Source organism: Pecten maximus, chromosome 7 (genome assembly GCF_902652985.1).
Source record: "Pecten maximus chromosome 7, xPecMax1.1, whole genome shotgun sequence".
Classification (NCBI taxonomy): domain Eukaryota; kingdom Metazoa; phylum Mollusca; class Bivalvia; order Pectinida; family Pectinidae; genus Pecten; species Pecten maximus.
This window is the reverse complement of record NC_047021.1, coordinates 25543592-25553775: the sequence shown is the minus strand read 5'-3', so window position 1 is coordinate 25553775 and position 10184 is coordinate 25543592.

Genomic DNA, 10184 nt, shown 5'->3' with positions numbered 1-10184 from the left:
TAAAAGTATCAATCAAACAAAACCAGCGATAAAAAGGAGGAGTTTTTGTTCACATATATGTACTTGATATTAATATCTATGTATATCTGTATATAAAAAAATTATCTAAAATTAACTTATCATAATCGGCCTTTTCGTTTGTCATATTTATTATGAATTAGTAAAATTAATAATATAAAATACAATATTTATTTTTTAATTTAAGATAATGTCAATATTCAATCAGGATACTCGACGTTATATATTTTAAGAAATTAACTTTAATTAAAAGCAAGAAATATGTTAAGGCCATATTATCGACATATCATAGCGGTTATCGAAATCACGTGTAACTAAAGTTTAATGTCAATTCCACTTACCCCAAACCTAAGAGCTAATCCGAATCCCAAATTACAATATGCTCCTAAAGGTTCGCTTTATTTTTTTTTAACTCTGACCACAAATGCCACTTATGGGATGCTTCAACAATATTGCCATGACAATGCGATCGCCCCCTCTCGGCATCATAACGGTATTTTGGGCGGACTTGGTGCGTTGTTATGTAACTGCCGTCGGCGCGCTCGAAGACATAATTGGATTGTGGGCTGTTCTACTTCGAGATGCTGGTCGGTTTATAGGGAACACATACAGCCACTAAGGCTGTAATCACATTTTAAAATTTCACATAGAAATATGAAATGATAGAGGTATCAGTCCCGTGTGTAATGATTTAACATTTAAAAGCAATTTTCTCTATAATTTACCGTCTAAATTGTTTAAGTTTTGAGGTTTTCAAATCGGAGCGCGTGGTTGCGGTAGGCTGTGGCAGCGAGCATTTAGTTGTGGTTTTCTACTCACAAGTACGCATTTGGTGTAATTTATGCTGCTTTTGTCAATTCTAGATGTTAATTACTAACCATTATTGCCATACATTTCGTGGTAACAAAATATTATTGTTTTACTAAAAATAACCTGATATACATGATTTAAACATATTGTATTGTCGAAACAGACAAATGGATGAGAGACAAATTCTTACACTTTATGAGCTCTTCTTCTCAACAGCTGATATATATGTGGGTGTGTACATTGTATATTACTGCTGTAACTCTGTACAAGATATTCTCTGAATTTTTATTTTCCCTTGAAAAAAAGGCATACAACCTTAAACTCGATTTTGACGAATTATTTTGTATTCGCGAATGCCTCTTCGCGACAGTTAACTGAATGAGTCAAATTGATGTGACACTTCGCAAGATATCATAATGCCAGGCGGTACAGGAACTGCTGATACATGTATTGAGCTACACCATCTACATCTTAATTAAAGAAATCAATTTGAATAAGTCGTAGCTAAATCAAAGACATTAAAAAGCATTGCACTTAAAGGGCTTGATATGTTAACTTTATGTTTAAAATAGAAATCCATTTCTATTTTGTGAAAACAGAAAATGAAATGAAATATATATGACAGTTACTTAACAATTATGATTTTAGGAGGCAATGTCACTTGATTTGGCGATTGTTTAAATAAATTCTTCCTGCTGGGAATCTGGTGACATGTACATCGTCTCTGTAAATGATCAGTCATTACTAGCTTATACAGTAACTAACATCTGTGTCATGGGTTGTCGATTTGATATCTGTTAACTGCTGAGAAGGCTTTGTTCATCAAAAGCAATAAATCATATCTAAATTTTATAAAATAAAAATAAATATATATAGATATTTCTTTTCTCTCTCTCTCTCTCTCTCTCTCTCTCTCTCTCTCTCTCTCTCTCTCTCTCTCTCTCTCTCTCTCTCTCTCTCTCTCGTTGTATTGTAAAAATAAATTCATATATACATGTATCTTTTGTCGCTATCACATTGTTGTATAACAATTAAAGGGGTATTCCTTCGTTTGAATACAGCTTAGGTCGTCAAAATGGAACTTAATGGAATATATGTATTTTTCCCAGGTAGTAAAAGTTATAATCTTAACATTAATACGGCAGCTTTACTCGCAAGGTAAACCGAAGTTCTTCAAGTTTTAAGTCCTAAAAAAGCTTAATTCGCCCCGAAGTATCACTAATTACCGCAAATACAGACGGTATTCGTGTACGATCCGTCATTTTTTCTGAACATTTCGGCATTAATATCATTACTAGTAGACACCAACATTCATATAATCCTTGTTCGGACATTGATTCCATCGAGCGAAATTTTGCATGTTAATACTGTCGTAGGGATGTCCCTTAATGTGGAAGGCGCTTTTATAAGTTGCAATAACTTGTGACCAGTCGCCTGTTTGCATTTAGAAGCAATACACTTTGTTCTTTTTGACATTAATGTATTCAACAGGCCTGATTTCATTCAGATGTTCTTATGTAAAGGCAATTGATACGAAATTTCTATGCGTACCTACAGATCTACTGTAATGTACCATAATCAATTCTATACGTACCTACAGGTCTACTGTAATGTACCATAACCAATTCTATACGTACCTACAGATCTACTGTAATGTACCATAACCAATTCTATACGTACCTACAGATCTACTATAATGTACCATAACCAATTATATTCGTACCTACAGATCTTCTGTAGATCTACTGTAATGTACCATAACCAATTCTATACGTACCTACAGATCTACTGTAATGTACCATAACCAATTCTATACGTACCTACAGATCTACTGTAATGTACCATAATCAATTCTATATACGTACCTACAGATCTACTGTAATGTACCATAACCAATTCTATACGTACCTACAGATCTACTATAATGTACCATAACCAATTCTATACGTAACTACAGATCTACTATAATGTACCATAACCAATTCTGGCCGTCATGTTACAACTCTGTAAATGTTTTCAAGTGTAAATCTAAGATGTTTTCGACACGAATGATAGCAGATACATTTGATGAACATCTTTTCGAATATCAGGTTTTCTTCAAAATCATTCAAATTATATATTTCTCATCATTTGTCACTTCTTCTTGGTATATTTTTTCATGTACAATACGGTATTTCCGATGATAATGGTTATATCTTAGTCCTGAAATACTCTTATTTTATCGTCTCTAAAGCAGCCTATTTCAAACTGAAATTCGTCAAAACAGCAGTATCGCTGAATGCGATATGTCAAAATGTTACTTTCTCTTTTAAGCGTGACTGTTCTAAATAGCGGTGTAATTAGTTAAGTGTAAATATTCGATAACGGTTAAAATTGCGTAGGTTATCAGTAACTAATAGTCTAACTTAAATAGTAAATCACCGTTGTTGTAAAACATTTGTGTATAAAACATACTGTTAAACTGCTATGTAAAGAAATCAGAAAATCTACATTATTATACTTACATAACACTAAGTCCGGAAACCACAGAAGACGCCATATCAGCTGTCCGAACAGTCAATTAGGTACATTTTGTACTTTAATTCGTTTTCTTAAAAACTGCAAAACGTGACTCATATTTCCTCAAACAAACCCTATATTAAAATATTTATGAAATACCAAGTACTCTAAAATGTGTAATATGTGCTATGTATTTCAATCTTTTCAAACATACATGGTTTTAAAATAATATTTCCATTTCTAGATCTTTAAAGTTGTCCGAGTCCGGTTTTAACAGTTAGATGTGTGAGATAGGTTCCGGTCAATGTTGAAGAATGCGACTAATCTAATTTAGATTCCTTGACCTGGGTCATTGGTCAGTGTTTATATTTGGGATAGATCCCTGATGACCAACATTTGTGTAACTCTTATAATGATTTCTGGTTCAGGATCATATGATCAAAGCCAACCCGGTACTAGAAGGACCTCTCGATCGATACCAGGTCAATGGGTCCCGTAACGTATTGAATAAATAGATTAATCGGAGTGTTTAATCCCTCTGTAGTGTCTATAATTAGCAGGCCATTTCTAATGCGAGCAGTCTTCCTTAGACGACAAAGCTGTCCAAATCGTTCCTAGTGTAGTAATAATTAGTCAATAATAGCGATTTGTGTCTTAATCACATCTTTAAAGGATGTGATTATGACCCCGAAACCGTAGTAACTGCTTCCGGCTATTTAAAGATCAGTGCTTTAGAAATAACAGACGCGGATCTTTTGTTAACATGTTAAACGTGTAGCGACAGTTCTGTTGTTACTCCCGTCAAAGATTCCTGTAAATGCTGCCTCCCATGTTTTACATTCACAGCTTCATAATTACATCATTCACAGAGATGGGTTTCCTTACACGAATCCTAAGACGCAAAATGGTCTGTATTTTGTTGAATGATCAATGTATAACAGTTACGGCATTTTCATGTTTCAATATTATATAGTGTATATAATTGTTTTGATTGTTTTGCCGTTCTTACAATGTATAGATCAGAAAACGGAAATGAAAACAAGTTACGAATCAGTTCCGGTTGATTCGGCAAGTTTGGAAAAAATTGTCGGCAAATTTTATCAAAAAAGTAAATAACTTAATTTTGTATGAAACACGCATTTTCGTTGGCTGAAATAATTTTGTTATACCTCCATAACAAAATTTTTGACGTTGCGAAATGTAACGTCATTTTTGATTGGCTGATGACGTTGCGTAATAATTTATCACAGAAAAGAGTTCGCCAAAGAAAGTGAAATATCTTGGTGTGTATAAGACGAAATTAAAATATAAGAATTAACATTAATTATTTTTTTCTGTTATACAGTCATAACATAAAAAACTGGAGTGTACTCTCTTCATAAACCGCTTCGCGGTTTATTTAAAGTACACTCCAGTTTTTTCTGTTATGACTATAACAGAAAAAATAATTGATGTTAATCCTTAAATAACTGAAAATAATATAGCTTTTCAACGCAAATTAGAAAACTTTAGTGTTAGGGTTTGGGCTGATGTAGCCAAGATGGTCTACAAATAGAGTGAAGACCATTGTGATAGAAATATAGAGAAGGTACCGTTTAAAGGAACATAACTGTGTATTATACGAAGCATAACGACAAACCGGGCTTGTTACATAGGTTAATGTGACATTATGTCCATCTTATTCCACATGTCACTGATTCACATTAGTTCCAGTCATTATTGGGTAATCATCATACACAAGAGATTCCTTAGAATTTTTTACATATGTATTTTGACCTTTCCTAGTGTGTTTAACATCGTTAGATGGTTTGGGTGATTAGGTCCTCTTTTCGTAAAAATAACATCCCTCAAATATGTCGATGAGCAAAGGGGTAAACCATCTACGGTTGTTAATATCAAGCTGTATTGTCCTAGCGTAATTAGAATTATGGGAAATGTCATATATAATATAAGCCACCATAGAATCAGTTTTATCAAGTCCGTGTCAATATTTTAGACAGCTTTTAGCATTTTGTCCTCGGGGTTCCACTCCTCAAAAAAAAAAAAAAAAAAATGTTTCACGCTTTTCAGAATAGTGAACCTTTGGTTAACCTATGCATTCGATTGAAGTTTAGAGATTAGCTTACTGTTGATGATAATTAATGAAGCGATCCAACGATTAGGAAACGTGCTAGTCCGAAAGATTCTCTATATATTTTAATACACTGTATGTACGGTATCATTCGGACTAGAAACGTGATTTCGTGCTAACCCTCGTCAGGTTAATGTAAAATTTCAGCTTGAATCAGGACATTTATATTTTACATTGAGATCTCATTGTCTTTCTCTATACTTCACAGTTTACCTATGGCTACGTTGTTTATATGGTCTACCCTTTTATCAGTGTGAACTGTATCTATAGAAATCGAGATACATCCACGTTCACTTGGCATATATCGCTCATGTCAGTAACGTTAAAATAATTAACGCACTTTGATAAAGCCGGCCTCGTATAACAAGTAAATCTCGATCATTTATTATTTTTCTTTTATTCATTTTTTTTACTGTGATTGATAGGACATGTGGACATATCAAAGTTCCTCAATGATATACACTCAAGGTTATGGTATGGACGGATGTCGTATTGCTCAACTTAAATTCCTTCAGACACAAAAATACCCTATCTTCCTCTAGGCGTTTTAGTATCATTGTTGCTGACAAGTGGTCCCTAATTATGTGGTCTTTGAAAAGTAGTATGCTATAAGCATGACTACCTTTGGACCATTGAAAACCAGCTAGTAATATTTTGATAAAGGGACATAGTCCTATTGTACACCCCGAAGAGGAGTGTGAACATGCTTCGTAATTAACGAATATAAACATGATAATTTATGTCACCGCCTGTAGTTTACATGGTTTTGGAATACAACACAGGGCGCAATTAGAGGGTTGTCTAGAGTAGCCATATTTGTATATATCAATCGCAAAATGATGATAAATTAGGATATTTTAAGGGTGAAGTGATTGGGGCCAGAGAACGAAGTAGAGCCTATATAATCACACATCTCGTGAGAAGAGCCGTCAGTATATGGGGATTGACTACTACAGAACATGGCTGGTGGAGACGATATTCTGTTGTAGCTTTGCAGGAGAGGAAATTCGCCATAAACTCTGCGATATCTATGCAGATCGCACCACAAAGACATGTGTCCATTGTCCCTGGTTATTCATTTATTTGCTTCGCATAAGACAGTCTTGATTTCTTCCTGCCCTGCAGGTAGGGCGTAAGAATTATACCTGCTGCCCCCATTGCATGATCGTAAGAGGCGACTAAACTTGGGATCTTATCTTTACTCTTCTTTCTTAGCAACTTCTTCCTAATGTTTCCCTTGACAATGCCTCACTTTTGGCCTTTAGTTGAGCGTTCGCCCCTGTGAGGAAGGCTTTGGGTTCTGTCCCCTGGCCAAGACATACCAGAGTCTTTAAAAATGGTAGTTACTGCTCCTGCTTAACGCTCAGCATTTTGGGAGTGGGACGACTGGTTCGCCCGTTGTCAGTATAATGTGACCGGGTAGAGTGTCCTGCTGGGTGTCTTCGGCAGTATGCCTCAGTGAGGTAGCACTATAAATCGGCAAAAGTTCCGGCCTATCACAAGGAGACTTAACACGAACATACCGCAGCCTCCCAAAACACACATACGCACTCACTACACGCATGCATGTCGCACGCACGGGAGGCCGTCCTTAAATGACCTTATCTGTTAATAGGACGTTAAACAAAATAAACTAAATCAAACCATCTTGATTTCTTCAAGGAAAGTTCATGATCTTCGACCTCACAGAGTTCCAAAAGGAAAGTCCAGCCATTATAATTGAGACAGCTTTGGTATTCCATTGGAGAAAATACATGTGCGTGTAGATAATTATTAAATTGTTAAAAATGGGCCCATAGGTTGAAATTTCAGCATTAAAACTAAAATGGGTATGGAAATTTAAAAATCTCCTTCAATATTACAGATATGGCAGATATGGGAGGATAAATGGGGACACACCAATGGTTCAAATTAAACAAGGGCGATAACTTAATAGTAAAGTACAATAGTTGTGGTAGAGATGTACACACCACGACTATATATCCCCTTACTGGACATGAAGGAACTAACAAAATCATGCTGGCGTACCAAGAACCGTTACCGATTCCCGACCCTCTGGGCATGGTCCATTGGTTATGACACGAAAACTGTTGTGATTTCGACCATAAAATGATATACAATGTACCTGCTTGCTAGACACAGTAATAATGCAATACTTTTCCGGGGGCTCTGCTTCAACCCTGCCACTTGATCCATGGACACTGGCGGATTTAAGAGGAGGGGGGGGGGGGGGGGCGCACACACACACACACACACACACACACACACACCCCCCCCCCCCCCCCCCCCCCCCTAAAATTGTCAAAGTAAGGGTATCTTAAAAACGAATTCCCGTATCAATCAGCGACATAATAGTAATTTTTTTCCAGGAGAAGTACCCCCGGACCCCTGATGGCCTATGTGTAGCAGCAAGAAAATTATAGTAATAGTATGATCATTATTCTTATATTAACCATTCAGCCTCACCCCCGTCCTTAGGTCCATTGTCAGTTGGTCATGACATCGAAGGGATCCCACCCCTGTAATCATAAACCTATTACTGGGTGTTATGTGGCAACATAATAATGCTACTGAGATTCACGTAGGTGTTATTAACTATCTATGTGAGCGATGCAGGCCAATTGAACATTTTCTTTTTCAGCGCAACTTCTAATAACTATGTTGAACTGCTGATGAGTACTACCAGGTATGACATTATAATATATGGCACGACTGAGCGTTTATAAGTAAATTAAACCACAGTTGCAATAAATTCAGTTCCAAGTGGAGTTGTACATATCTAACAGTTGATCCTGTGTCGTGTGTCCACCTGAGATTAGTTTGTCGTGTAGACAAGTCGAAACAACGTCACTGTTTATTATCGCTATACTCCATCCCATTTCTTCGGGCAATTACACCCTGAATCCATCACTAATTACTTTACATACCAGACCTCGTCAGTAATTCCTATCAGGATAAAAATAAAATATTTTCATATATTTGCTTCGACGACCTCACACAATTATCGACAATCCTTCCGGAATGATAATCGGAAAATGCTCGCTTCATTTAGCGCCATCGAGGTATTCTTATTAGAAAACGTACACGTGTAGCCGCTTATCTGAAGTAATTTAACATAAACAAAATCAATACTATTGTAAATAGTACACTTTAAATGGTTTTAAGCAATACTAGTACGAACTATTTCCTTCAGATTTATTTTGTACGCTTGTCTGTAAACGTGCTTCATCTCCGAAAAAAGAGTAATTATTATCGATTGAAAGTAAAAAAAAAATTGTTGCTTTTTATAAAAATTACCAAATTAACACACATATGTTATAAATCCAAATGTTATGACTTCTGATCTTTTATACGATGGATACCATTTTATATTTTTTGACAAGCAGTTACACTGTCAGCAGTGTATCATTTTATGACTAAAACCAAGTGCATTCATTGAATTGTTTTGACCTGATATATATAGTAATGTACATGGATTTTCCGCTTATATTAATTATTGTTCCATCTAAATTCGCCTTCTTAGTGCGTTTGTATCGGGTGCCTTTTTTGTACAATCATTTGACGTCAATCCCGCTAGAGTTACTCCCCCTTGATGGCAAAAACTTATCTGCTGCTCGACTTGGACGTTTTGGCCACCCGTTTAATTTGCCTTTTGGTATTCAGTTAGACTGAACTTACTATCATTTGGAATCAATGTCCCATTTGATTAACTGAGCATTTGTTCGCCTCAAATTAAGATGTGATGTCCAAATTCAGGCAGCGAAATATTCGCCATGTTGTATTTCGTCAACTTGTCGCTACTTGTTCTCTAACTAGATACAGACTGTAGTGTACTCTCCAGAGTCATCAATAGACCGCTTCAAAAAGTGCCTTGGTTAAGTGTTTTCTTGATAATGCATAAATGACATCATATTAACACTCAATTGTTGCCAGTTTCTTGAACTAATTTGTCCGTGACAACATATTGCTAATGCTTTCAAAATCGTCCAACTTGTCCAAGTCCTGTATACTGTAGCTTACAATTATAAATTGACAAGTAAGTGTACAATACTTCAACAAGTTTTCCTGTGGACTGTTTAGAATTTCAATAAAGTTCATTTCATATTTTAGCTAACATGATAATATACAGAGTACTTAAAACAAATACAAATCTCAAATGCGGTGTTTATCAGATATGATGTCGTTTCAGAAAAGTTCACATAAATGAACAAATATCAACGGACGTTGGTGTGTGTAGTATAAGTTATTGATAAAAGTTGTAACCAGTAGACCTAATGACTAGGCCCTAGTTATATTAATGTCCTTAACTTAAGAAAATTCCGTTACTTAAGATTCCCCATAGGAACACATTATTGGGTTTAAGGGAAATTTTAGTCTTCAATTATGAAATGTTTTCCATTAATTTCCTTGGTTAAGCATTGCTGATTAAACCTGGATTTTGGCCGGATTTCATCAAAATTCCTTAAGTAGGAAATTTTCCATGGGAAAACATAACGGAATTTAGGGAAAACATCCTAGTTAGGGAACCGTTCTTAAATTATTTAATGTCTTTAGGCTATGGACAATTTTAAGTTAAGAAATGTCCTTAGGTTTGGAATGTAAATGAAACCGACCTCATATCTACTAGTAGATATTGAAGTCATGGTACAAAAGTAAAAACAAAAACAAAAAAAACAAACAAAAAACAAAAAAACAAAAAACAAAAAAACAAAAAACAAACAATAGG